This window comes from Phodopus roborovskii, unplaced genomic scaffold, assembly GCF_943737965.1.
Source record: "Phodopus roborovskii unplaced genomic scaffold, PHOROB, whole genome shotgun sequence".
Lineage (NCBI taxonomy): Eukaryota > Metazoa > Chordata > Mammalia > Rodentia > Cricetidae > Phodopus > Phodopus roborovskii.
Window position 1 is genome coordinate 12,483,238 of NW_026126480.1, and position 26,715 is coordinate 12,509,952.

Here is a 26,715-nt window from a genome sequence, read left to right on the forward strand (position 1 = left end):
AAGGCAGAGAGAGCTAACTGGGAATGCTTAGCTTTCGGAACCTCAAAGTCCACGCCTGTGACACATCTCCTCCGATGTGCTCACACCTCCTAATCCTTTCCAAACAGTTGCACCAACCGGGGACCAATCATTCAAAGATAAGCACGGGTTGGGGGGCATTCTCATTCAAACCTCCATAAGGGGGCATACATTAAATGAAATCCAGAGGATGAGATCTATACCAGGTCAGGTTTGAAACAATTGTGATTCATTGCTTTCAGGAGAGAAGAGAGAGGGTGCCTGCTGAGAAGTGACAGGCTGTCTGACATAATATTCTTCCCTCTTTCCCTGATACAAAACCCATACATGTTCATTATGGAGTATTTGGGAAATCCAGAAAAGGATAAAGAGGAAAAGAAAGAGGCTGGGGAGGAAGGAAGTTCAGTTGGTAAATTGCTTGCCTACTATGCACCAAACCCTGGGTTCAGTTGCCAACCCGGAATCAAAGCAGGCTTGGTGGTACATACTTGTGAGTCTAGCACTCAGAGGTGGCTGCTGGATGTTCAGAAGTTCAGGTTGCAACTACATTCAAGTTCAAGGCCAGCCTGGACTACACAAGACCCCCCATCTAAAAAAACATTTCACATTTCATATTCTACTACTTATATCCAATCATTGCTCATCAGCTTTGCACCTGTTTTATCCATCTTTATATTCCACTGGCCCCAACCTTGTCTAGGTTGCCTACTCCTTGAAGTCTGCTCCTAACTTTTTTGTTTGTTTGGTTTTGTTTTTTTGAGATGGAGACAGGGTTTCTCCGTGTACCCTGGATGTCCTGGAACTTGTTCTGTAGGCCAGCCTGGCCTTGAACTCAAAGATTCTCCAGCCTCTGCCTCCTGAGTGCTGGGACTAAAGGTATTAAAGGCATAGGCACCACCCAGATGCACCTAACTTTTTCAAAACACATTCAGCTCGTATATAAAAGTTGTCACTCAAACCCCTCCCTCCATCAATCCTTTCTTCCTTGTGTGTGTTTACATGCACACACACACACACACACACACACACACACACACAGGTAACAGCATAGGTGTGGAGGACAGATGACATTGGTGGTAGTTAGTTTTTCTACTGTGTGGGTCCTGGAGATTGGACTCAGGTTGTCAGGCTTGATGGCAAGTACCTTTACTCAGCCATCTTGCTGGCTCTCTCTTACATCCTTTCTTTTTGTGTTAATGTTTGTTTGTTTATTGTGAAAAATTAGTAAACAATAGCACACACAACATATGTATGCAAAGAACATGATGAACACATGTGAGCTCAATGCCCAGTCTGAAAAACCGAGCTGAAAAACCAGTCTGAAAATCCTTCATCATGGTTGCTGCTGCTTCTTGTTTTAGTTTTTTGTTTTGCCTCCAAGCTCAGTATTTCTCTGCTCCCCTGGCCTGAAGGTTGCCTGCTATACAGCAGACCTGGGCTGGGCCTGGTGTACAGCTCTGCCTCCTGTGTGGGCCGGCTGAGTTAACTCAGGCTGGGACTAGATGAAGATCTGCTCCACATGTTCTCATCCAACTTGGACCAGAGTCTCCCTAGGGCATATTCTTTCCATGGCAGCTCCCTGAGGTTCGAAAGCCAAGTCAAACAGCACAAGCCCATTTAAGGCCACTGCTCTTGTTAAGTCTAGGAACATTCCACAAGCCAAAATAAGCCGAATGCCCAGCCCAACTTTAATGGGCTCCACTCCTTTCTCAGTAGAGGGAGGTGCAGTGAATATTTACTAAGCCATAATCAAGATGATCTTGAATAGACACACAGTGAAATTATGTATTGATGAAAAGTGATTGAATAACTAAATAATAATATGATGGTGATTTGATGATTCTCTCCCTCTCTCTCTCTTACTCATTCTCTCTCTCCCTCTCCCTCCAGGGTCTCATAATGCCTAAGCTAGCCTCAAATTAATATGTAGCTGAGGATGGCTTAATTCCTCCTGCTGTTATCCTAAGAAAGCTGGGATTACAGGCTTGTACCACTATATGTCATTTATGCCATATTGAACCCAGGGCTTTGTGCAAGCTATGCACTCTACTGACCGAGATACATCCTGACCCTTTCTTCTTTTTGACACAAGGATGTAACTCAAGCTGGTCTCAGACTCATGACTCCCCTGCCCTAGCCTTCCAGGTGCTGGATTGCAAGTGTGGACCAACATGCCCAGCATAACAACTGTCCCCACCATCTCATGCTGAGAACATCTGCATATGTGGTCCCTTCTTTTTTATCCTTTTATTATTTGTGGACACCTCTTTTGACCCAAAGATAGTTTTGACTTGTGTTTATTGACCCAGACTTTTAGATGGAATTATCTCATATCGATTATTTTTTATCTTGAGTAGTTAATTTACCAGAACAAATGTTATTAGGTCAGGTCAACAATTTCATTAAGTCTGTTTCCAACTTATCCATTTTCGCTTATGCAGAGCCCCAGCAATCTTCACCTGAAAAATAATTTCTGGTATAAACATAATGATGATATAAATATAGTGATGAAAAAAATATCCATAAGGTCAAAAGAGGGGACCACAAAATAATAAAAGTACACAAGAGAAGGGGCCACCCAGCCATATGAAGCATGAGACAGTGGGGACAGTTGTTAAGCAAATCACCAATAAATTTTAAAAATCTATAGCACAAATTTAATAATAATGACATTTCCAACTTCTTATCTTTTGTTGAAATTTTTTCTTCTAAGAAGTCCACCTTCCTGGGACAGGGTTTACAGACCTGCATCTTGAAAATAGTGTTTAGTTTCATGTACAATTTAGCTCTCTGTCTTATTTTTTTCATGTTTATTATGTTCTGAGCATCAGTCTTATGTTACAACCTTAGAACAGGAAATGACACAAAACTTTATTCCCTTTTGTTGTTGTTTTGACACTGGTCTCAGGTTCAGGTAGTTGAGGCTCTCCTTGAACTTCTGATCCTCCACTTCCCAAGTGCTGGAATTATTGGTGTGTCCTGCCACGCCTAGCTTCACTTTATCCACCTTAAACCAGATAAAGCCCAATTTATGGCCTGGATACTATTTGGGTTCCTTCAACCTCGGGGTTATTCAAAGCATCTGAGGGCTTCTGAAGAAAAGAGCATCTGTCTTCAGTGAATGCAGTGTATTCTGGTCTGCCATACTGCTGTCCCTCTCCATGTGTAGAGTGCAACCATACACACGAAAATCCCTGATCTCGCTCATTCTGGAAGTCTCTTCCCTCATGGTCTCAAAAGCTTGAGCCTTTCTCTGCTGGGATGACGGACGATGTTGTTTCCTGGCCTCACAGAAGACAGTGTGTCAAAGTAACTTGGGTAAAAAGCAGACAGACATATCTCATTTTTCTTAATTCATCCTGCTTACGACAGATATATTGCAAGTTAAGGAGAAAACCTCAGAGCTGGATGAATTTAGTCTAAGAACATGGGTTTTTTTTCCTCCTCCCTTTCTTCCTCCCTTCTTCTCTCCCTCCCTCTCTTCTTATACTCTGTTTATTTGCTTGTTTGTTGAGACAGTGTTTCTTTGAGTGAATCCCTGGCTGTCCAGGAACTCCCTTTGCAGACCAGGCTGGCCTCAGACTCACAGAGATCCACCTGCCTCTGCCTCTTGAGTGCTGGGATTAAAGGTGTGAGCCATCACTGCTTGGCCTCATCTCCTTTTCCTTAAAGCAGAGTGCTTATACTTTTGAAGTTTAGGTTGACTGACAAAGCGTAATTATCTATAGACTTTCTAAAAATAGAGAGAAAACTGGAGGATGGCTCAGCGGGTAAAAGCACTTGCAGAGCAAGCGTGAGGGTGTGAGTTCAAATCCCCAGAATCTACATAAGTGCCAGACACATAGTATGAACCTCTGCAATTCCAGCAATCTTGTGGGAAGAAGATGGGAGGCAGACACAGAATCTCTGGAAGTTCTTGTGCTAGTTAGCTTGGCGTACACAGCAGGAAAAACTACACAATAATCCTATCTCAAACAAGGTAGAAGATGAAGACCAACACCCAAGGTAGATCTGTGGCATGTGAATACCTATACTCATATGCATACATTGTATGAATATGCAAACAAAAACAGAGAGAGAAAGAGCAACCCTTTAACCCACAAGGATATAGATATCGGAGCAGATAAAAGTTTAAAAACTGGGTTTTGACCTACAGCCTCCTGGGAAAAGATGGCCCCAGCAGCTGCTGGGATGTCCCTATAGCTGTAGTGATTCTTTATGAGGCCCCTTGCTGAGACACGTGGCATTGAAGGTCACCACACCACAGCCTTTCTGGGGCATCTAAACAGAGTAAGTTAGACTAATCAGAGTAGTGTTACAAGTGGGAAAACTGAAGGATCCCACGGTGTCTCTTCTTGTTCTGAATCCCTACATTAATGAATCCCTACATTAATGCCGGTCAAAGAGAAAAGCCTAAAGGACATCGCTGCAAAGGAAAGCTTTTCGCCACTGACGCTAGCTTCACCATTTCTCTTGCCAAAATCAGTCATTAAGATACCCAGGGAGTCCTCTCTGTCTTTTCTACCATTGTGAATGTCAACCACAGAGGAGTACCTCACACGGTAATGGCTGCATTTCCCTTCCATGAAACTGCTCTCTTTGAGTTAAGGGGAGTTCCAAAGAATTTCTATCTATGTCCATGTTGGGGAGAAATGTGTCTGCAAAAACCAAAATTCAGAGGCTCAGCCATGCCGTGCAAGAGCTTCTCAAAGCTGCCATTTTCAATCATCAGTGAAAGTTCGCAAACCTGGAACAATAGTAAAAGTTCCCTGAACATACCCAATGTTTTCTTTTTCCTTTCAGTGTTCCTCTAGTTTTAAAGTTAAAAAGCTCTTTTTTTATTTTGAGGAATTTGGCTTGTATACATTATTCCTGGAAATTCATTGATTAAACACAGCACCTACACACACACACACACACACACACACACACACACACACACAGAGAGAGAGAGAGAGAGAGAGAGAAAGAGAGAGAGAGAGAGAGAGAGAGAGTTTAAAACACCATAATACCAAATGTTGGCAGGGGTGTAGAAAAACTGGATCATCATGTATTGATGATAGAAATGTAACATGATATAGTCACTATGAAAAGTTGGAAAGTTTCTATTTCATTTTCTTTATTTTTTTGTGCATGTGTGTATGTTTGTGAGTACATGCATGCTACGGTATGTGTGAGAGGTCAAGAGACAACCTACATGGTTTTCTCTTTCTCTACAGGGGGTCATCAGATCTGGAGATCCAATAGTTAGGTGGCAAGAGCCTTTACATTCTTGGCTATGTCCCTGGCCTGACCATTTCTCTTTTTTCTTTTACATTTGTGTAAACGCAGAGAGAGAGAGAGAGAGAGAGAGAGAGAGGAGAGAGAGAGAGAGAGAGAGAGAGAGAGAGAGAGAGAAAGAAGTTGTGGAATATTATTTTAACCAGGCAAAGATGTGTTACATTTGTTTATGCTGCAAAGTATTCTCTTTAAAAAAAAAAAAAAAAAAAAAAAAGATTTATTTACTTATTATGTATACAAGGTTCTGCCTACATGTATATCTGCAGGCCAGAAGAGGGCACCAGATCTCACTACAGAGCCACCGGGGAATTGAACTCAGAACCTTTACCTTTGGAAGAGCAGCCAGTGCATTTAACTGCTGAGCCATCTCTCCAGCACTTTGCATATTATTATTTTAACTGTATAAAGGTGTGTTACGTTTGTTTGTGCTGCATTTGTTTAACTATGTAAAGATGTGCTGCATTTGTTTCACCTTGCTTGTCTAAGGTGCCTGAAGAGTCCAACAAAAAGCTGAATGGCCAATAGCCAGGCAGAGAAAGGATAAGTGGAGCTAGCAGGATGAGAGAGTAAATAGGAGGAGAACCCTAGACTCAAAAAGGAGAACAGGAGGGATGAAAGAAGGAGGAGGAGAGAATGAGGGAGATGCCCAGGGCCAGAAGCCAGGCAGATGTCAGCCAGACATAGAGAAGTAGCGAAAATAGATATACAGAAGTAAGAAAGATAAAAAGCCCCAGGGCAAAAGGTAGAAAAGAAGAAACAAATTACTTCAAGTTAAAAGAAATGCTAACTAGGCTGAGCATTCAAAACTAGTACATCTCTGTGTCATGATTGGGAACTGGTTGGTGGCTGAAAAGAAAAAACCTGGGAGAGAGAGAGAGCATTCAGAGGTCAGAGAACGCCTTGAGGGAGACTGGTTCTTTCCTCCCACTATGTGGAATCTGGAATCTTCCCACAGAACTCAGGTTGTCAGACTTAATAGCAAGTGCCTTTCCCATTGAGCCATTTTGCTGGGCCCCAATAATTTCTTGTAAAATAAAACATGAATTTTTTCTTCTCCTTCTTCTTCTTTTGTTTGTTTTTGTTTTTGTTTTGTTTTGCTTTTTGAGACAGGGTTTCTCTGTGGCTTTGGAGGTTGTCCTGGAACTAGCTCTTGTAGACCAGGCTGGTCTCAAACTCACAGAGATCTGCCTGCCTCTGCCTCCCGAATGCTGGGATCAAAGGCATGTGCCACCACCATCCAATCACCCAGCCGCAAATGTATTTTTTAAAAAGAAGCACCCTCACTGACTGCTCTTCCAGAGGACCCAGGTTTGCTGGCTGTAGTGATGCACACCTTTAATCCCAGCACTCAGGAGGCAGAGGCAGATCTCAGTGAGTTCAAGGCCACCCTGGTCTACAGATTGAGTTCCAGGACAGTCAGGGTTACACAGAAAAACCCTGCCTCAAACAAACAAACAAACTAACTAACAAAAAACAACATGTAGCAGGGCATGGTGACATATTTTATCCCAGAACTAGAGAAGCGGGATTCAAGGCCAGCCTAGTGGACAAATTGAGTTCCAGGACAACCAAGGCTACATAGAGAGACCCTGTCTCAAAAATAAGCAAACAAAGAGAAACCCATAAAACATGTACTTGTCTTCTGGCCCAATGTCTCCTTTTGCTGCACTGGGAATTAATTTTCTAAGAGGTGAATAAGGGTGAGATATTCAAACCATTTCACCCAGCAATCACCCTGCTATACATATATGTCAGAAAACAAAAACTTAGGGGCGTGCGTGAGAGCGCACGCACACACACACACACACATACACACACACACAAATAAAATAAAATAACCCCCAAAAAACTACACATAAATGAGCATAGCAGCTTTGTTTCACTTGTCACAGTGCAAACAACTGGCAATCTTCCAATAAGTGAATGATTAAACAGCCTCAGTCCATTTATATAGTGTAATACTCTGGATGTTCAATGACTGATACATGTTAACAATCTGGGTGACTCTCAAGGGTCTCATTCTTAGGGACAGTGAGGAATGTGCTACCATACCTACTTGACTCACTATTTAAATTTTTTTAAATTATTACTTGTGGTGCGTGCACAGGTGTGCATATGGATGTTAGAGGACAACATCTGTGGTCAGTTCTCTTTTCCCACCTTTCTGTGTGCTTCTGGTTAAGGTTTTGGATAGTGCAAGCCAGTAGGTGTCTAACAGTGAAGGAAGGCATTTCAGTGAACATCATTTTTAGATCTGCTCTGACTCTAGTGTGTGTAAAAGCATCTAATCTTTCTATGGGTGTCAGCCATAGGGACTACTATCATTCTGTGGTGGTCTATAGACAGAATTGAAGAAATTCTAAATTTTAATTAGAAATTAGTAAAAGTTAAAGGTTTTTTTCCTCTTCAAAGAAGGGACCCAACCAACAGTCTCTAAAACAGACTTCTCTGACTCTATCTGGAGGAATTAAAAATATTTTTTTAGCCAGTTGATGCTGCCTCAAGCCTTTAATACCAGCACTGGGGAGGCAGAGGCAGAGACAGGTGGATCTCTTTGAGTTCAAGGCCAGCCTGGTCTACAGAGTGAATTCCAGGACAGGCCTCCAAAGCTACAGAGAAACCCTGTCTCGAAAAGCCAAACAATTTTTTTCTTTTATTGCTGTTTTATTGCATGGGTATTTTGGTTGCCTATGTCTATGTGCCTGTGGAGACCAGAAGAAGGTGTCTGATCCCCTGGAACTGGAGTTAGAGATGCTTGTGAGCTGCTATGTGCATATAGAGAATCAAATATGGGTTCTCTAGAAGAGCAACTAGAACAGTTAACCACTGAGCCATCTCTCAGCATTCCAACCCCAAACTCCTACTCATTTATTTATTTTTATTTTCTGAGACAGTTTTAGTATGTGGCTTTGGCTAGCCTGAAACTTGCTTCATAAATCAGTCTGGCCTCAAACTAACAGATTTGTCTGCCTCATCCTCTTGAGTGATGAGATTGAAGACATGCAACTCCCCACCCCTTTGTTTTTGTTTTGGAGACAGGGCTTCTGTGAGTAGCCTAGCTGTCCTGGAACTCACTCTGTAGACCAGGCTGGCCTCAAACTCACTAAGATCTGTCTGCCTCATCATCCTGAGTGCTGGGACTAAAGGTGTACGCCACCAAGCCTGGCTTTTCCCTTCTGCTTTGAAGACAGGATTTCCTATGTAGCCCTAGCTAACCTTGACATTTTCAACCCTTCAACCTAGCCTCTGGGTGCTGGATTACAGTTGTATAGCACCATGTGATCCCCTCTATGTCTCCAGGACATGGGGATTGCACTGAGTTCAAAGACAGAGCATTTAGCTAACATGTAAAAGGTCCTAAGTTCAAGCTCCAATATTGGACAAAAGTTAAAAACATAAGTTTCTTTATGAAGTTACTGGATTTAGGGATCATCTAAATCTAGGGTGATCCCATTTCAAAATCCTTATTTAATCCCATCTGCCTAGACCCTATTTCCGGATAAGGTCACACTCACAAGTATAAGCATTACAATGTGGACATGGACAATTGCTGTTGTTTTGAGGGGGACACGATTCAAACAGTTGTGATTGATATACTTATTTATTATTACATTTTATTTTACATGTACATGTATCCCCTTGAATACACTGTGTGTGTGTGTGTGTGTGTGTGGTGTTTCTGGAGTCAGTTTGCTCCCTCCACCATCTGAGTTTCCAGGGCTTGAACTCAGGTTGTCAAGCTTGGCAGCAGGAGCCTTTACCCGCTGAGCCATCTTGCTAGCCCAACTTTTCTTTATTTCTTTTATATTTATTGTATTTTATGTGTATGAGTGTTTTGTCTGCATTTAGGAACATTCACTGTGTATTCTGGAACTGGAGTGAGGGACAGTTGTAAGCTGCTGTGTGAGTGCTGGGAACCAAACCTAAGTCCTCTGCAAGAGTTTGTATACTTGAGCAGCTTATTATGAAGGATTCTGCTAGGCTTCAATTCCAACTGCTTCTCCCAAGTCTGGCCTTTGTCAGTGACAATCATCACTCTGCCAGCTCTTCATACCACGGACAGCACCCATTACCTCAGTCACCTTTCATCTGTTCTGTGGGAGGGGAGTCTACAGGGCTGACCAGGTTCATGGACGAGGAAAACAGGCACAGGTGGCAAGCAACTTGACCGAAGTCATGAAGCTTAGAAGTGGCAGGAGCTAGAAGTGAGCCCAGTATATCAAGGGTCTTCCCTCACGTTGTCATCGCTGTGTGGGAGCATTCCTTGCTATGATGGCTTCCTAAAATTCCATTTATCTTTTGCTGTCCACTTAATGTGTACTTTTTTTCATTTGAATTGATTATCTATATAGTCTATGTACTTTTCCTGTTAATTGATTCATTAATCCAACCACCATTTATTGAACTCCTAACTTGCAAGAAGCTCTGAGCTAGCTTGAGTTCCAGGTCACAGAGATGAATCAGACCCCCTTGGGCCTTGTCATTGAGGAAGGAAGGTAGACAGTGAAGAGTGTACGCCAGCCTTGGGAGCCTCCCAACCAAACAGGTTAGCAGAGGCTTCCTGCTATCTGGTTCGGGTCCTGAAGGATGAATAGGGTGCGACTTTATTCACTTACCATTGACTGTTGGGATGAAATATTAGAATGGGTATTTGCTACTAACATATTGAATGCCAGTGGTGTGTTATTTACTTCCTAACACTCTGGCAAGCTGGCATGGGAGGTTCATTTAACAGTCTTCAACATAAATGGCAGTTTTCCATTTGTCCTAGTCTTATAAAATATTTCCATGCTTTTGTCTCTATTTGGTTTCATGAAGCTCTTTCAGAGCATTTTCTTTATATCCATGTGTTTTCTCATGGTTAGCCTTTTTAAAAAACTAAAAACTTAGCTGGGCAGTGGTGGCATATACCTTTAAGCCTAGCACTCTCTTGGGAGGCAGACTTATCTATGTGAGTCTAAGTCCAGTTTGGTCTACAGAGCAAGTTCCAGAACAGGCTCCAAAGCTACAGAGAAACTCTGAAAAGCCAAATAAATAAATAAATGAACACATAATTTAAAAGGTGTATCTGAGGAAGCACAGACTGAAGGATTTAATAAAATAATAGATAGATGTAGACCCAAAACCAGCAGTTGGGTCATAAATAAATACTAGTTCTATTAATGTAATCTTTAATGTCCATATTTCTTATGTCTACACAGATGATGATTATTATTATTATTATTATTATTATTATTATTATTGGGTTTTATGCAATTCAGGCTGGCCTTAAATGTCCCATTTAGCTAAGGTTGGCCTTCGAATACCTAGTCTTACTGACTGTACATGCCATATGTGGGTGCCACCATGCCTGTCCTTAGAGACTTTCAAACTCAGGGCCTTGAGCATGACAGGGTAAACATCCTTCCACCACACAATCAGTACAGTCCCCAGATCAGTTGTAGAAACAAATCCCATCCTTGTATCAAGGCTTCCAGTGATGCTTTGAGAGATAGGTGCAAAATGCGCATCATGTTACTAGGACAAATTCATTGCAAAGTACAAATTAATCTGATGATGACACACAAAGAATAGTGTTTGGACAGTGTCATTTTTGACTCTGAGTTTGTTTTAATAGGATTATAGAAAAATTCCATATAGTAGAAATAATCAACAAAAATAAAATGGACAGTGGCTAAATCTCCATGTGGTACAATTTACTATGGATGGAAAGCAGACTGACTGATCCTGTCTTTGTCAATAACACTGAACACTAAAAAGCTGGCCCCTGGGGAAATTCCTTTTAGTAGAAATAACACAAAATTAAAGCCAACAGTGCTGAAATTGCACAAAGGAAAATGTAGACTTGATGGAAATAATTACTAACAAAGAAATATCATAATGGTGAAACAATAATTAATAAAAATCAATACAGAGAAAAGAGCAGTTTGAGGAATCCAGTTATCTACTTTGTTTTGTATTTTGAGACAGAGTTTCTTTGTGTAGCTCTTGTTATCCTGTAACTTGGCCTGTAGACCAGGCTGGCCTCAGATTTGGAGATCTGCCTGCCTCTGCCTCCTGAATGCTGGGATAAAAGGTATGAGCCACCATGTTCAGCCTTACGTGTTACAAAATAAGAGACAGGAAAGTCTTGGGGGCTGGAATGATGGCTCAATGACTAAAAACATGGGCTGTTCTTCTAGAGATCCTGAATTCAATTCCCAGTACCTACACAGCAGCTTACAATTGTCTGTAAACTCCCATTTCAGGAGATCCTACACCCTCTTTTGACTTCCAAGGGCACATGTGTGCACATACAACACTCACAGGCATAAACACAAATAAATAGGTAAAAACAAAACAAAATAAAGTTTCATTGTTTTTCTTTTGAGACTGGGTCCATGTAGCTCAGGCTGGCCTTGAACTTGCTATGTAGTGGAAGCAGACCCTGAACGTGATTCTTTTGTTTCCACTTTCCAGCTGCTAGAGCCATATACATATATGTGCCACTACTCCTGACTTTGATTTTATTTTATATTATTTTCTTCATTGGGAAACCCTATCTGGGAAGAGACAGAGAGAGAGAGAGAGAGAGAGAGAGAGGGAGAGAGAGAGAGAAAGAGAGAGAGAGTAAAAGAAAACAAAAAAAGAAACAAAACAAAAACAAAAAATTAAGCAAGCAAACAAACAAAAATAAATAACAACCAAATCCCCCCCCAAAAAAAACCCACCAACAACCCCCCCCTTCTACCTCTTGAGGCCATGTTTCTGCCAAGGTGCTTTGTACTCCAGGCTAGAGGGCTCAGGAGCTGCTGGGTGGTTTTCCATCTCTGCCTCCTGAATGAGCGCTCAGGTCACAGGTGCTCACCACCACACAAGCTTTCTATGTAGTAGCTTCTGGGGATTAAACTTGGGTGTCAGGCTTGCCTAACTAGTAGTGCCTTAATCTGTTGAGCCATCTCCCCAGGCCAGAAAAATATCTTTTAAGTGCAGTTACATTTTATTCATTCCACAGACAATGGCTTGTAGGGTAGAGTGTAGTAGATGGCTTTACAATAATAGTGCTCCCTTATGCTCGCTTACCCTGTGCACAGTGAGCTCTGGCTCACAGATTAGATAGAAACCACCTCGAGAAGAATTAAGATATAAGGAAAATCAATGTGTCTGAAATGGACTCTATGGAAGGTATGACTGGCTTGGGTTTGGAGACTGTGTAGTAAGAAAGAGAAAGCTGGGTACACATTGCATGCCTGTATTTCTGGCACTGGAGAGTGGAAGACTGAGAATCAGGCTTTTTTTTTTTTTTTTTTTTATGCTTATAGAGTATTTTTTATTTAATTTTATATAACAAAGTCCAATTAAATGAAAACAAACATTTATACACAATATTTGGGAATTTGGGCGTCGTTCTTTCCAAACTACTTCCTGCTGGTAAGGGGCGCTGGAGAATCAGGCTTTCAAGTCCAGCTTCAATACACAGTCAGTTCCAGTCCAACCTGGGCTATGTGAGACTTCGGAGTGGAGGGAGAAAGCCCAGAAAAAGAAACAATTTGAGTAGAGAAATTGACAGTTCCTTGTTCCCTTTATGTTTTTTTAGTAAATTATAATTGTGATGGTTAATCTTGCTAATTTGAGGGGATTTAGAATTGTCCCAGGGGTTGTCTAGATTAGGTTCATTGAGGTAGGAGGACTCGCCCTAAATGTGTGCAGTACCATGGGATGGGGTCCTAAACTGAACAGAAAGGAGAAGGTGCTTACTGAGCACAAGCATCTCCCTCCCATAAGACTTCTGCTGCCAATCTATATGGACTGAAAACATGACTGCTCGAAGGTATGGCTACTCTGAAGAATTTTATTGTCAAAATGAGGGAGAGTACAGCCAGAGGCACCTGGAAGAATTCAGAGCAATGAGACAAAGCAATAGACTGGACTTGGCCATGAGAGGAGAGGGAGATAGGGAGAGCAAGAGAAAGAGCAGGCAAAGACAAGGAACAAGAGAACACAGTCAAAATAACAGGGTCAGAAGGGAATCAGAAGCTGGGGTGGGGATGAGGAAGTCAGTAAGCTGGAGAAGAACCAGGATGGCAGCATGAGCTCTGTAACAGGTTCTTCTGATGTGGAGGAAGCATGGAGGTCAGAATGTGCTTTGGTAAGCTAATAAGCACCACAGGTAGCCATTTGAATGAATTTACTTTTGGACCTGACAAATAATCTTCTCTTCCCTAAGATGAAACTAAGTCAAAGTCAACCCTTCTATCCATGCTGTGGTGGTTTATGCAGAGGCAGGTGAATTTCTGTGAGTTCAAGGCCAGTCTGGTCTAGAGTGAGTTCGAGGACAGCCAGGAATGTTACACAGAGAAACCCTGTCTTGAGGCATCCCTCCCCCCCCCCCCCAGAAACCCAAACAAAAAACCCCAGCAAAACAAAAAAACAAAAAAAAACCCTTCCTTACTTTCATAAGTTGCTGTTGTCAGGTAGGTATTTTGCCTCAGCAACCGGAGAGGTAACTAATACAGTAATCATCACTATCTTTTAAATAGCAGATTTACTGAGTTTACAGAAAGACACAGTCCTAAAGCACCATTCAGGAAACGGGACCAAAGAAAGTTTCTAGGTGGGAAAGCGAGGTTATTGTATTTGAAGATAATACCTTTTTTTGTAAATGGCTTTTCAGCTTTTTTAAAAAAACACAATCGAGGCAATACAAAATAAGAGTAACTTGAACCCTAGCAATCTTTTTTCAAAGATAATCACTGATAACATTTTGGAGAATCTCTTTCCTGAAACAGCTATGCTTTTATATCCTCACACTTCAAATAAATTGAATCTGTCTAATCGTGCTGTTTCTGTAATCAATTTGCCCCTCTGAGAGCAAATTGTGAAAAGCCTCCCATGTCTAAATATATTTATCAGCATTTTAAATGGCTGCTTAGCACGTTGTATGTATGTATCACCATTTATTCAATCAGCCCGTATTGATGGGTATCTACGTCTTCCCCACCTATTCAACAATCAACTCTAATAACCTTGGTCATTCTTTTCTAAAATTTTCGATCATTTTTGCAAATGAAATACTTTTAAGTAATGTAAATGTAAACAAATGTCCTTTTTACATGAGGATTCACGTTGCAGAATCATCCTCTAATTTGCAGGGAAGACAGTGAGGCAGCTGCTGTGTTAGTTCTGGAGAGACAGCGACATCGGAGATGTCGAGGAGAGTACAGAATTACAGGTGATGTAGCTCATCTAGGCCCAAGCTCTGTGGGCTGGAATAGTCCTCCCCCTTTTCCTCTCTTTCACTTCTTTTTCTTAACATGGAGGAAGGACTGAGAACTGCATGTCCCAGCATTTCGCAAGGACCACACTCCTGGGAACTGTAGTACCGGGTCTAAGAGGGGTCCGGAAGGAGAAAAAGGGCAGCTGTGAGCGGCATGATGGGAGGTGTAGTCCCTTGGGCGAAAGCGAGTGTTTGTGTAGGTTAAAAACGTAGACAGTTTTGTTTCATGGAGATGAGGCTGCAGAAATATCCGACTTCCCTCTCAAGCGGTCTTTGAGTTTACAAAAGTCTCCCGTGGACAGTCGGCTTCATTCCATTGTCTGTGACCCAAGAGGGTGCGGCCCCAGGAACGGCACGCGGTTGGAAGATGCAGGCCGCGCAGGACCGGGGCAGAGCATGCCGGGAGTTGTAGTTCCGGAGCTCTGAGGCTGTGGGACGTGTCGGGACGGCGCGCGGGCTCCTCCTCCCCCGCCCTTCTCAGCGGTCCCCCGCCCTCTCCCTCTGCCTCCTCCTCTCTTGCCTGCAGCCGAGCGTCCCCTTCCCCCACTGTCGGGTTTCTCCGCGGCTACTGCAGAGGATTCAGAGCCGAGTAGCTGAGGAGAAGGAGGAGGAGGCTCCCGTCCCTGCGCGCCATCCACCACCCTACTGGACACGGACGAGGGAACGAGAGCGTCGCCGCTGTAGCCTCCGGAGAAGACAAGGGCACCGCCGCCTCAGCTGCCGCCGCCGCGGTTTTCGCTTGCAGCAGCTCGCCGGTGAGGAGACCCCCGCCCCCCGGCCCGCTCCTGTGGAGCTTGGGCTGGTGGCGCCGGAGAGAATGAGGGTGGGGGCCGTGGGGCCCCCGCGCCGGCTGGGGGGGAGGGGACCGAGGTGGCGATGGAACGGCGGGCTGGTGGGGGAGACTTGTCCGAGCGCGGGCTGGGGGTTGGGTGAGGGTGGGACACCAGCAGGTCCAGGGAGGGGAGCGGGGGAGGGGGGCGACTTTACATGGAGGGATAATCAGACCTGGGACAGGAGCATGGGGTGGGGGTAATGAGGCGGAATTTGGGATTGTCTTGGGGCGAGGTGGAAGGTGAGACTGGAGTGGGATGTCTTTTAATGGGGGAGGGGACTGAATGAAGGTGATGATTTGAGGTTGGCCTGAAGCAGTTGACAGCTTGGGATCAGAGCTGGGGTGGGGGCTAAGGAGATCTTTTTAATGCGGAGTGGGATATAAACGTTGGATGGGACTTCGGGGAGTGCTAATTCTGGAAGGTGGGATTTGGGGTGGACCCGGGGAAGGGTGATGGAGGAGCTGGGAGTGAAGAAGGGTTTGGCATGGGTTGAGACCTAAGCTTGAAGTGTGCTGTTGTCTTCTGGGGATGGTGGCATTTGTGGATCCTTAAGGAAATAGCTTGGGTTTGGAGAGAACAGAAGAGGTAGAATTTGTTTGGGGTTTTCTTGGGGTCGGCTGCTGGAGGAATATGGGCTGGGGGGGCGGTGAGACTTCCAACTACAGGAGATGGTTGGTAAGCTGCCAGGAGGGAGTAAATTGTAAGTTGGGCCCCAAATAGGAGGGCAGGGATTGAAATTGGGGATGAGGGCATAGTGGAGAAGGATTTAGGGTGAGTTTAAAGTCACTGGAGGGAGCAAGGTGGCTCCCCTGGGTGTAAGTTGGAGGCAGAGGGTATGAAAGACTACTTATACTTAGTCAGATGGAGTCACTGAAAGAATATTGGCAGGTGGTGAGCAAGGGCAAGGGATGGCATCTCAAAGAAAATGTCCCTCTGCCAGTTAGCATAAGTAATGTCTGTGATGAGCTGCTTACCTGTGGTGTGGTGGCAGAGGGGGATTTAAGACTCAGGAGACCCAGTGTTTGGATACTGTCGGACCAGAGGATGGAGAGGGCCAGTGAGCAGTGCAGGGAAGGAGTCATTGGCTTATTTAGGAAAGGATGTCCTCCAAGACACAACAGAGGTTTAGGGGTTAGAACACTTAACATCCATGGTTGCTTTGGCGAGAGATAATAATAATAATAATAATAATAATAATAATAATAATAATAATGTCATTAGAAGGGTCTTCCACAGAGGACAGAGCAGGTACATTAAAAGATTCTCCTAGGGGGTATCTTTTGCTGTCAATTTGACCTTTGTGCTTGGTATTGTCTGGAAATAACAGCCCAAGGGTAAATTTTGAGAGAACCTTCATTTAAGGTAGAATTAACAGAGGTGTGTGTTTGTGTGTGTGTGTGTGTGTGTGTGTGTGTGTGTGTGTGTGTCTTGAAATTCCTATGTCCTAAAGAGAAACTTGGGGTGGGGGACTCACTCTCAAATGAAAGGTGGGAGAAGGCGAAACTGTTTCTGCTTCTCCTTTTCCTCCTCCCTCTGGTACACTGAAAACTAGTTCTGGAATTTGTAATTTAAATGGACTTTGATGAACTTGAGGTTGTTAAGGGTGTATTCTTGCTTGAGAACTGATTAATGATACCGAAAAATAGGAAGACTGAATTTATTTTCTAGGCAGGCAAGGTGCACTATGCAGAAAGAGGTTAGTAAGCCCCACCTCTTCCCAATAAAATTGATTGCTTGAAGACTCCATTTATCGGTGTCCTGGTTTGCAAGGCAATTAGGCCCATCATTGTATTGCAGACTGATAATCCTGAGATGAGTCTTGGCATTGCCATTATGTAAACAGAGGAGACAGGAATATGGAAATGTAATAAATATTCATGGGTAAGATGGTTTGTTCATTTGATTCTTTTTCGACACTGCTTGGTAAGACTTAAAATAATTGGGCTGTTTCTATAGATTGAATTTTCTCCTAAAGGAATTTAAGTGATCAGAATTCTGTCCGGGGTGGATCAATGAAGTATATACAACCATATTTTATTTTTAAGGGGATGATGTTGATGTAGGCAGGTTGCATTAACTACAAAAACAAAAACTCCATCTATTCATCAGAAATTTGGTTTAATGCTTAGAGATGAGTTTATTCTTGTGGTGGAATGCTGATGAAGGAAGGTAGAGAGGAATGTAAAGTGTGGGAACATTTTTTTTTTCTTTTTAGTTTATTTTTATTTTATGTGCATTGGTGTGTCTGAATGTATGTCTTTGTGTGGGTGCTGGGAATTGAGCCTGGGTGAGAGGCAACATCTTTAGGAAAACAGTTTTCTGGTTTAATTGCATTAACTGTGATATGTTAAACTTGAAGTGACTGTTGATTGGAGCTCAGTCTGAGGGAAAATGAGAAGTGGAAAGAAGAGAAGATTGATACCAATGGGAATTAATTTTTTTTTTTTTTTTTTGGTTAAAACTTTAGTGTTCAGCTACAAAACAAGCCATTTTCCTTGGGTTTCATAATTGAACACATAAAAATGCTTATATAGGGTCCAGAAATTTTCCCTCCCAAAAGGGATAGACATTCTTGGAATTGTGTTTTTTTGTTTGTTTGTTTTGGATGTTTTCTGTATTCTAAGAAAAAAAGAACAAACTTGAACAGTTTACCTTAATTCAGTGAGAATGTAATCTAACTAATGAGGGCATTTCTCTTCATAATTTTACTCTGGGGTCTAGACATTGCTTTTGTGAATTTGCTGATGGGCTGTTTGACGTTAAAGTCCTAGTTTTTGAAAGCTCAGAATGAGAAGTAATCACCTGGGAGAACTGTCCTGGGGGATAGTTTTCCTCTAGTCATGGTTACCTGTGCTTAGTGAAGCAGACGCCATTGAAAGGTGGAAAACAGGAGGAGGGGTCAGTAGACAGAAGCCTCAGGAAAGTGAAGAGTTCACAAATTTAGGAGTCAAGGGTTTTGATTTTCAATCTCAATTCTGATTCCAGTATTTAAAAGGGGATTGATTTCAGTAAAGCCCTATACCCTTTTTATACTTATTGGCAATTATTGCACAACATTGTGAATTCATTGAAGGTCTTGAATTGTGTGTTTAACTATGGTTAAAATGGCAAAACAAAACATTCATAGTACACAAAGCCTGTCAAAGGAGACAAACGAGTTCATGTCTTATTTTTTGCAGGGGTGGGGGTCAGGGGATGGGGGTAGGGGTGGGTGTGGGTGGGGGAGTGGGTTTCGAGACAGGGTTTCTCTGTATTGCTTTGGAGGCTGTCCTGGAACTAGCTCTGTAAACCAGGTAGCCCTGGAACTCACAGAGATCTGCCTGCCTCTGGCTCCCGAGTGCTGGGATCAAAGGCTTGCGCCATCAACACCCTGCTGAGTTCATTTCTTCACACACACACACACACACACACACACACACACACACACACACACACACACACACGTATGTATGTTCATTGTTTAGTGCCTGCTCAGTGCTAGGGAAGGTGGAGATGTCAGGGAGCATGGGAAGGACAGACTGTTTAAAAATGAGGCAAAATGAATGTGGGGGCTAAAGTGTGGATTCTGAAGTTCACTCACAGCTACTAGATGTGTGACCTTGGACACAATGAGATTATCTGTAAAGTGAGGATAATAAAGTTAACCTCATTAAGATTGTTTTGTGGGTTAAACAGAATAAACTAAGAAAGCATTTAACACAATTTTATGTAGTAAATAAAACAATATTAGTTTTCATTATCATAGAGAGATGGGCAGAAGCTAGAATGGTTATGTTATCCTGCCACTGAGGTATTATGGCATTTTTTGTTTGTTTATAAGGAAGTTATTGTTTTATATTATTTTGAAACCATAATTAATCTATAGTTTGTATGTTTGTAGTTTAGTTACTTTAAGCAGTTCATTAAATGTCAAAAAAAGTTAACTGTTTCATAATCTAAAAATAACAGCTATGATGTTAAGAGTAATAACGTGCTTTGTTTAAGGCATACAGCCAATAAGTGGCAGAGTGTGGGTTATTTCCTAGAATTCTGGTTCCCTAACCCTGACCATACGTTTTAAATTATGAAATGTCTTATATGTATAAAGGTGCATTTAACAGAAATCCACAATTTAGAATAACAAGTTGAGGCAGCATGGTGATATACACTTTTAATTCCAGTATTTGGTAGGCAGCAGCAGGCAGATCTCTGACTCTGAAACCAGCCTGGTTTACAAAGTGAGTTCCAAGACAGCTAGGACTGTTACACAGAGAAACCTTGTCTCAAAAAACAAAAAACCAACCAACCAAATAAAAGCAACAATGTAAACAAACAAAAATCCCCACTAGTTGAAGACCTGTGTACTCAGTACTCATTGCCTTACTTTATAAAAAGGAGGTTTCTAGTGCTTTTGTTACTTAAAGATGGTAGCCTGCTGTGTAGTCCAAGAACAGTCCTGCTTCAGGCTCCTATAAATCCAAGTTATAGGATCACAGGTTACTCTTGCTTCCTGTCTCCACTCTGGATCAAATCTAGGACCTTGAACATGCTAGACAAAACCCTCTGTCACTGAACTACATGGAGTCAGTGGTTAGTGTTTTGGGAGGCTCTGTCTCCTGCCTGATTAAATCTTCCTTCTTTCTTAGAAGTAATAACTTTCCTGAATTTTATGTGAACCAGCCTTTCCTTTCCTTTTTTTATTTTCTGCCTATTTTTATTTTTAACTATAAAAAGCTTTATCTTTTCTATTGTTAAAATAATGCATATACTTGGAATAAATAGGAAATTACAAAAAAGTAAAAAGGCAAAATTAATGTGTATTATCTCTTTACCATTTAATCCCCTGATCCTTTTCTCCCTTCAGATCAGAGCTTCCCATAGGTTATGTACTCAAACACTAAGCCCAGTGCCCAAAAAACTTTCTATTGTGCATGTATATAGACACTAAAGAATATGAGTACACTTCCTACTCACAAACAGTTAAAATTGTCTCTTCTGTGTTTTGTCCTAACTTAAAGGAATTACCATACCATCCACATGGTTACTCAAGACACAGGTCTATGGGGTATTTTCTTGTCACTTTCCCATTTAAATCTCTCCCTTGGTTCCTTCACATAACATACATGGGCATCTATGATGTGTGACTATCTGCAGTATAGTGTACACTCCTGGATTATCTCTCATTACTCATAGTACTGATTACCAAGCACTCTGACGTTGCAGAGCTATGTTGATGTTTCATAACTTTGCTTTTGACATTTTTCCTTTTGTTCATCCTTTTGGATTTTCCTTAACAAATCTTTGAGAACAGCTAAGGTTGTCATAACAACAAAGTGCCTCCACTTTGTACCCAGAGAACATCTAGTGCATGTACCTGTTATAGTGCTGGACTGACTTTAGGAAAATTTAATTCTTTAATTAATATTTATTTATTATTGCCTTATTTTGAGACAGGTATCTCTATTATGTAGCTCTGGCTGTCCTATAACTCACCATATAGAGGTCTGTCTGCCTCCGTCTGCCTCTGCCTCCCCAGTGCTGGGATTAAAGATGTGCCTCACCATACGCGGCCTTTTTATTATTTTTAAAAAATAGTTTATATATCTCGGTGTTTGTTTGCACATGCCTGTGGAGGGTAGAAGGGAGGTGTAGGATCACCTGGTACTGGTGTTTTGGATGGCTGTGAACCACCATGCTCACCATTTTTTTTTGAGACAGGGTCTTGTTGAAGTTTACTCTCCTCCCACAGCCCACTCATTTGGCCAGCTAACAGGCTTCTGAGACTGCCTGTCTCCCCTCAACCCTGCAATGCTGGGTGTAAGTGGCCATGTCTGGCTTTTCTGTGGGTGTATTGCATTTGAACTTAGGGTCCTCTTGCTTTCACTGCAAATGCTCTTACCCACTGAACTATCTCCCAAGCCCCATGCTGTGTTTTTTTCTTAGATCTAAACATTTTGAAGGAAACCTGGGCTGATACATTTTTCATAGTAAATGTCAGTCTTTGCCTGATTTGAGATTATGATCTGAATTTAAATTTGCATTTTGATCATTTCCTTCAAACTCAACAATTTCTGCTGGTCATATTTCATTTCTAGCACTGTTTTGTAATTTTCTATTCATTTTAGTTTTCTAACTTGTCTTCATGCTTTAAGTTGATATGAAAAATCACCATCTGTATATACAGCTTATATTTGCAAATAAAATATGTGAGTATTATTTATACTTATGCAAATACTATTAAATTATTATTGGATTTGTAGTAATACATTGCTTGTGTGGCACTTTTTCACTTTAAGGATGAAGGGGTTGAAACATAAGAATAATATTTCTTAGGCTTTAGAATAAGTAAGGGCTAAAAGTAGACAAAACAGTCTAATCGTTGAGTATCTGTTGTGAGCAATATGGTGGATGTTTTCTGTCCTCCGTATATAGTTTAATCCTCACATTTCTGTTGTATAAAGAATTGTGCCTATGTGTTAAAGACTTAAAACAGTTTAGGCTTATAGGAATTAGGTAGTTTATATTTGGTTATATAGCTAATAAGAGAAAACTTGGTCTTCACAGGCATGTTGGTGTAAACCTTATGAACCCCAGCATTCAGGAGGCAGAAGCAGGCAGCTTTCCCTCAGTTCTAGGCCATTGAGAGCTACAATGTGAAACCCTGTCTCAAACAAAGCAAAACAACTTGGTCCGCATTCCAAAGTCTTTGGTCGGCATCTGAAGAATCCTTGCCTAGCATGTTTGAAGCCTTGTGTTTGATCTCCAGCAGCTGAAAAACAAAACAACCCTAACAAATCCCTTGTTCTGTTCCTTTCTTTCTTTCTGTCTGTCTGTCTTCCTTCCTTCCTTTTCCTTCCTTTTGTTTTCTTTCTTTCTTTCTTTCTTTCTTTCTTTCTTCTCTTTTCTTTTTCTTTTTCTTTTTTTTTTTCTTTTTTCTTTTTTTTTTTTTTTGAGACAGAGTCCCTTTGTGTAGCCATGGCTGTTCTGGAACTCACTTTGTAGACCAGGCTGGCTTTGAACTCAAAAATGTCTGCCTGCCTCTGCTTCCTGAGTGCTGGGATTAATGATGTGTGCTGCCAGTGACTGGCTGTTCTTTTAAAGTTACTGTATGTAAAGCATCTCAGTTTTAAACAATTATATCAGTAGTTCAAACCTACTTATGTAAAGTCTTTGTTGTTCATCAGAATTATCCAAGAAAGTGTTAAAATACACTATCATACTCGGACCAGTATTTATGACTTCTTGTAGATAGGCAGTGTGTGTGCATAGTAGGTATTGTTGTCTTAGTCTTTCTTATTGCTGTAACAATCCCTTAGGGTCATTTACAAATAATAGAGACTTCTCAGAATTCATTTATATATTTGGTTTTTCTACACAGGGTTTCTCTGTGTAACAACTCTGGCTGTCCTAGAACTGACTCTGTAGACCAGGCTGGTCTTGAACTTGATAGAGATCTGCCTGCCTCTGTTGACCAGGTGCTGAGATTAAAGACAGGTGGTATCACTGCTGGACTATTTCTCAGAATTCTTGAGGCTAGGAAGTCTAAGATCATGATACCAGCAGATTTGGCATCTGGAAAGGACTCTTTGTTTTCAGGATGATTCTTTGTTGTGCCCCCAGGGACCATAGCTGTGTCTTCCTTGGGTTGAAGGTCCCAAAGAGTTAGGTGTAGGAGGCTCGCTCCTTTTATGCTGTTGTAAGCCCATTTTCAAGAGTGGAGCCCTCATGACCTCACTTCCCCAGAATCCTTGCCTCCTTTTATGTTTTTACTTTTGAGAAAGGGTTTCTCTGTAGCTTTGGATCCTGTCCTGGAGAATCCTTGCCTCTTAATATACCACCTATATAATAGGGGTTAAGTTTCAACAGGAATTTTGAAGGGCACAAATATTTGAACTGTAGCAGCAAATGCATATTTATGTAGAAAACATAGATTGAAAAAAAAAAAGTGCTTCATATCATGCACACACCAGGATTTGGGAAGTAGAGGCAGAAAGATGAGTTCAACTTCATTCTTGGTTCCGTAGCAAGTTGGAGACTGTTTAAAAAGTTAAAAAAAAAAAAAAAAAAAGGCCAGGCACTGGTAGTACAACCTTTAATGCCAGCACTTAGGAGGCAGAGGCAGGCAGATTTCTCTGTGTTCCAGGACAGCCAGAACTACACACACAGAGAAACCCTGTCTTGAAAAATCCCTAAAAACAAACAAAATTAAAAAAAATTTTTTTCTAATCTTTTAAATATTTGTCTGGATTCTTGTATGCTTCTGAATTTAACCAATTGCCATGGTTTACTTTTTGTGGCGTATATAAAGAAAATTCAGGTATGTGGGTTGGAAAAGGAAGGGATGCTGTAACCCCAGTACTTGAGGCTAAGTTGACTACACAGAAGACCTGGTATCAAAAACAGGCAAACAAGTGAGTAAACAGTCCCAGGAATACTTGTCAGCCTATTTATTAGATAGCTTTTATAAAGAAACAACTGTAGTAGTTTCTTTATTTTTTTAAAGAAAGGGTTTCCCTGTGTAGTCCTGACTGTTCTGGAACTTGCTCTGTAGACCAGGCTGGCATCAAACTCAAAATGTAGAGATAAAAATGTAGAGATCTGCCTGCCTCTGCTTTCTAAGTGCTGGGATTAAAGGTGTGCACTACCACCTCCTGATTTAGGTTAATTTTTTTATGAAGGTTTTCTTGGCTTATAGGTAGCTACTTCTGGCAATGTGGTCACATATGTGGGTGGTAATGGTAAGTATGCTTGCTTTCATGAGAACATAGTAAAGTTTTCTGTTAATCTTTTGTTTTTTTTTTTTTTTTTTTTTTTTTCCTTTTTTTCCGGACAAGGCTTGATTTTTGTTCCATCCTGCTTGGCTTGGAACTAAAGAAACCTATCAGCCTTTGTCTTTTGAGTGCTAGGATTAAGGCATGAGCCACCATGCCTGTCCAGTCTGTTAATTTTTTTTTTTTTTTAATAGTTCGAGTGTGTGTGAACTCACAGTGAAAATCAGAGAGTAATGTGGGGGGAGGTAGTTTTCTCCTAACATGTATGTTCCCAAAGTAGAACTTAGGTTGTCAGGCTTGACAGCAAGCACCCTTTCGCCATCTTGTAGGTACCTTTTTTATCTTTTTGAGACAGGATTTCATGTAGTCTATTTTGGCTTCAAACTTGCTGATTGATCCTCCTGTCTCTGCCACTCAAGTGCTGGGATTATAGGTGTGTGACACATGGCCCTCTCTCTGGTGTCTCTTCTTAATAAGGGTGCTAATTTCATCATTAGTCTACATTAAACCTCATCTATACCTCATTATAAATAATCTAAACCTAGCTTTCCCAAAGGCTCCAATTTCCAATCTGACTATCCCATCTTATTTGGCTTCAACATCCATTTGAGAGGGGGTTACATAATTCACTCTGTGGCTCTGAGCGATCTAAAAAGGTCAGTGTTTTCTACTGACCAATGAAAAAAATCACATTTACTAATATTACTACTGATCCCCTCAGACAAATCTTTTTTCCTTCCATCTTCCTTCCTTCCTTCCTTCCTTCCTTCCTTCCTTCCTTCCTTCCTTCCTTCCTTCCTTTCTTTCTTTCTTTTTTCTTTTCCAAGACAGGGTTTCTCTGTGTAGTCCTGGCTGTCCTTGAACTTGCTCTGTATACCATGCTAGCCTGGAACTCACAGAGATCTGCCTGCCTCTGCCTCCCTGAGTGCTGGAATTAAAGGTGTGTGACACCACTGCCACCAACAAATCTTTTCTAATTTTCTTTTGAAAGTTCCAATTTTATTATGGGCAACAAATACTGGCAGTTGTTTTCCTTGAGTGACAGTCTTGCATTGTTCATTTTTGAAAAAGTGTCTGCCAAACATCCAAGTCTGAATAATCATGGTTTGCCTGCCAATTGTTTGTTCAGTTGAAAATGAGTTTTATGTAAAAACAGCTAGTTCAGCTTGCAGCCCCATTGCATGGATGTTTTAGAGCTTTTGAGTCACTTCTTGTACTTCGTTACATAGCAAAAACACTCTATTTTGTGTCTTACCACACAGAATGAAAAAAGATATATAGTTAAGGATTGAGATTTGAGATTTAATAAATTAATAATCTTTGTGTTTTTATCAGAAACATTCTTTCAGTGAAACTGAATAGTTTTTTTTTAAAGTAATTTATTTAAATAATTTTATGTGCATTGGTGTGAAGGTGACAGATCCCCTGGAACTGGACAGTTGTGAGTTGCCTTGTGGGTGCTAGGAATTGAATCGGGTCCTCTGGAAGAGCAGCCAGTGCTCTTAATTGCTAGGCCATCTCTTCAGCCATGAAACTGAATAGTTTTGTTGTTTGTTTTTGTTTTATTTGTGTGCATTTTTACCATTGGTTTCATTGCTTCAATTTAATCAAAACTGACATGCTTTTATTTAATGTATTTCCAGGCTTATTTCTTATTGGAGTGTATTAAGATTTTTGAGAGCAGCAATTCTTAACCTCTGGGTCATGACCCGTTTAGGGGGGTCGTGTATAGAATGTCAGATAGTTTGCATATCAGAATGATTCATAACAGTAGCAAAATTAGTTATAAAGTAACAGCACAAATAATCTTACTGGTTGGGCATCACCACACATGAGGAATTGTATTAAAGGATTGTAGCATTAGGAAGGTTGAGAACCACTGCTCTAGAGGAACAAAACCAGTTGGATATATTAAAAGTGGGTTTGTTAGACTGGCTTAGACGATATCCTCTGAGCAGTCCAATAGTGACTGTCTTGACACTGGAGAGGCTGAGAACCAGTTGCTTCTCAATCTATGAAGATGCCAATCTAAAGCAGAAGGCCTGGAGGATTCCTGGACAGCTACTAGTCTTCAGTCCCTATTAGATGTCAGAAGAAGTGGGGCTTTGACTTTGGTCTTCATTCAATGATACAGATTTGGTTTCTACTATCACTGAACATTTAACATCCTTGAATTTCATTTTTTTTTTTTTTTCTGTGCTGGTAAAACTAATAATAGTCTTAGGGATGAATTAGGTAAAGAACATGCTATTAATCTTAACCAGTTAAAAATTTAATCTATTGAATATCGATTTTTTCTTTTTGATACACTATTTCTTTAGAGAAGCCTGGTTTAAATAATAGAGGTTACTAGGAATGGTGCTTCATGTCTATAATCCCAGCACTTGGGAAGCTGAGTCAAAAAGATTTACCATGAGTTTGAGCTAGCCAGGGCTGAGACACTATCCAAAGTTTGCATGTGGGTTGTAGTATCTCAGGGATAGAACACTAGGGCCTGTGTTTAATCTTTGCATGGGGCAGGAGGGGCAGGAGGGGCAGGAGGGGCAGGAGGGGCAGGAGGGGCAGGAGGGGCAGGAGG

General features: G+C 41.4%; 1 protein-coding gene across 1 annotated transcript in view; it reads left to right on the plus strand.

Annotated features, from left to right (window-relative positions):
• Positions 1–15,046: 15,046 nt before the first annotated feature.
• Fam168a (family with sequence similarity 168 member A) overlaps positions 15,047–26,715 on the plus strand; it is a 115,543-nt gene continuing 103,874 nt past the window's right edge. Inside the window, exon 1 of the mRNA XM_051192361.1 lies at positions 15,047–15,309. The gene's annotated coding sequence lies outside the window, so the exon portion shown is untranslated. The remainder of the gene's footprint in view (positions 15,310–26,715) is intronic.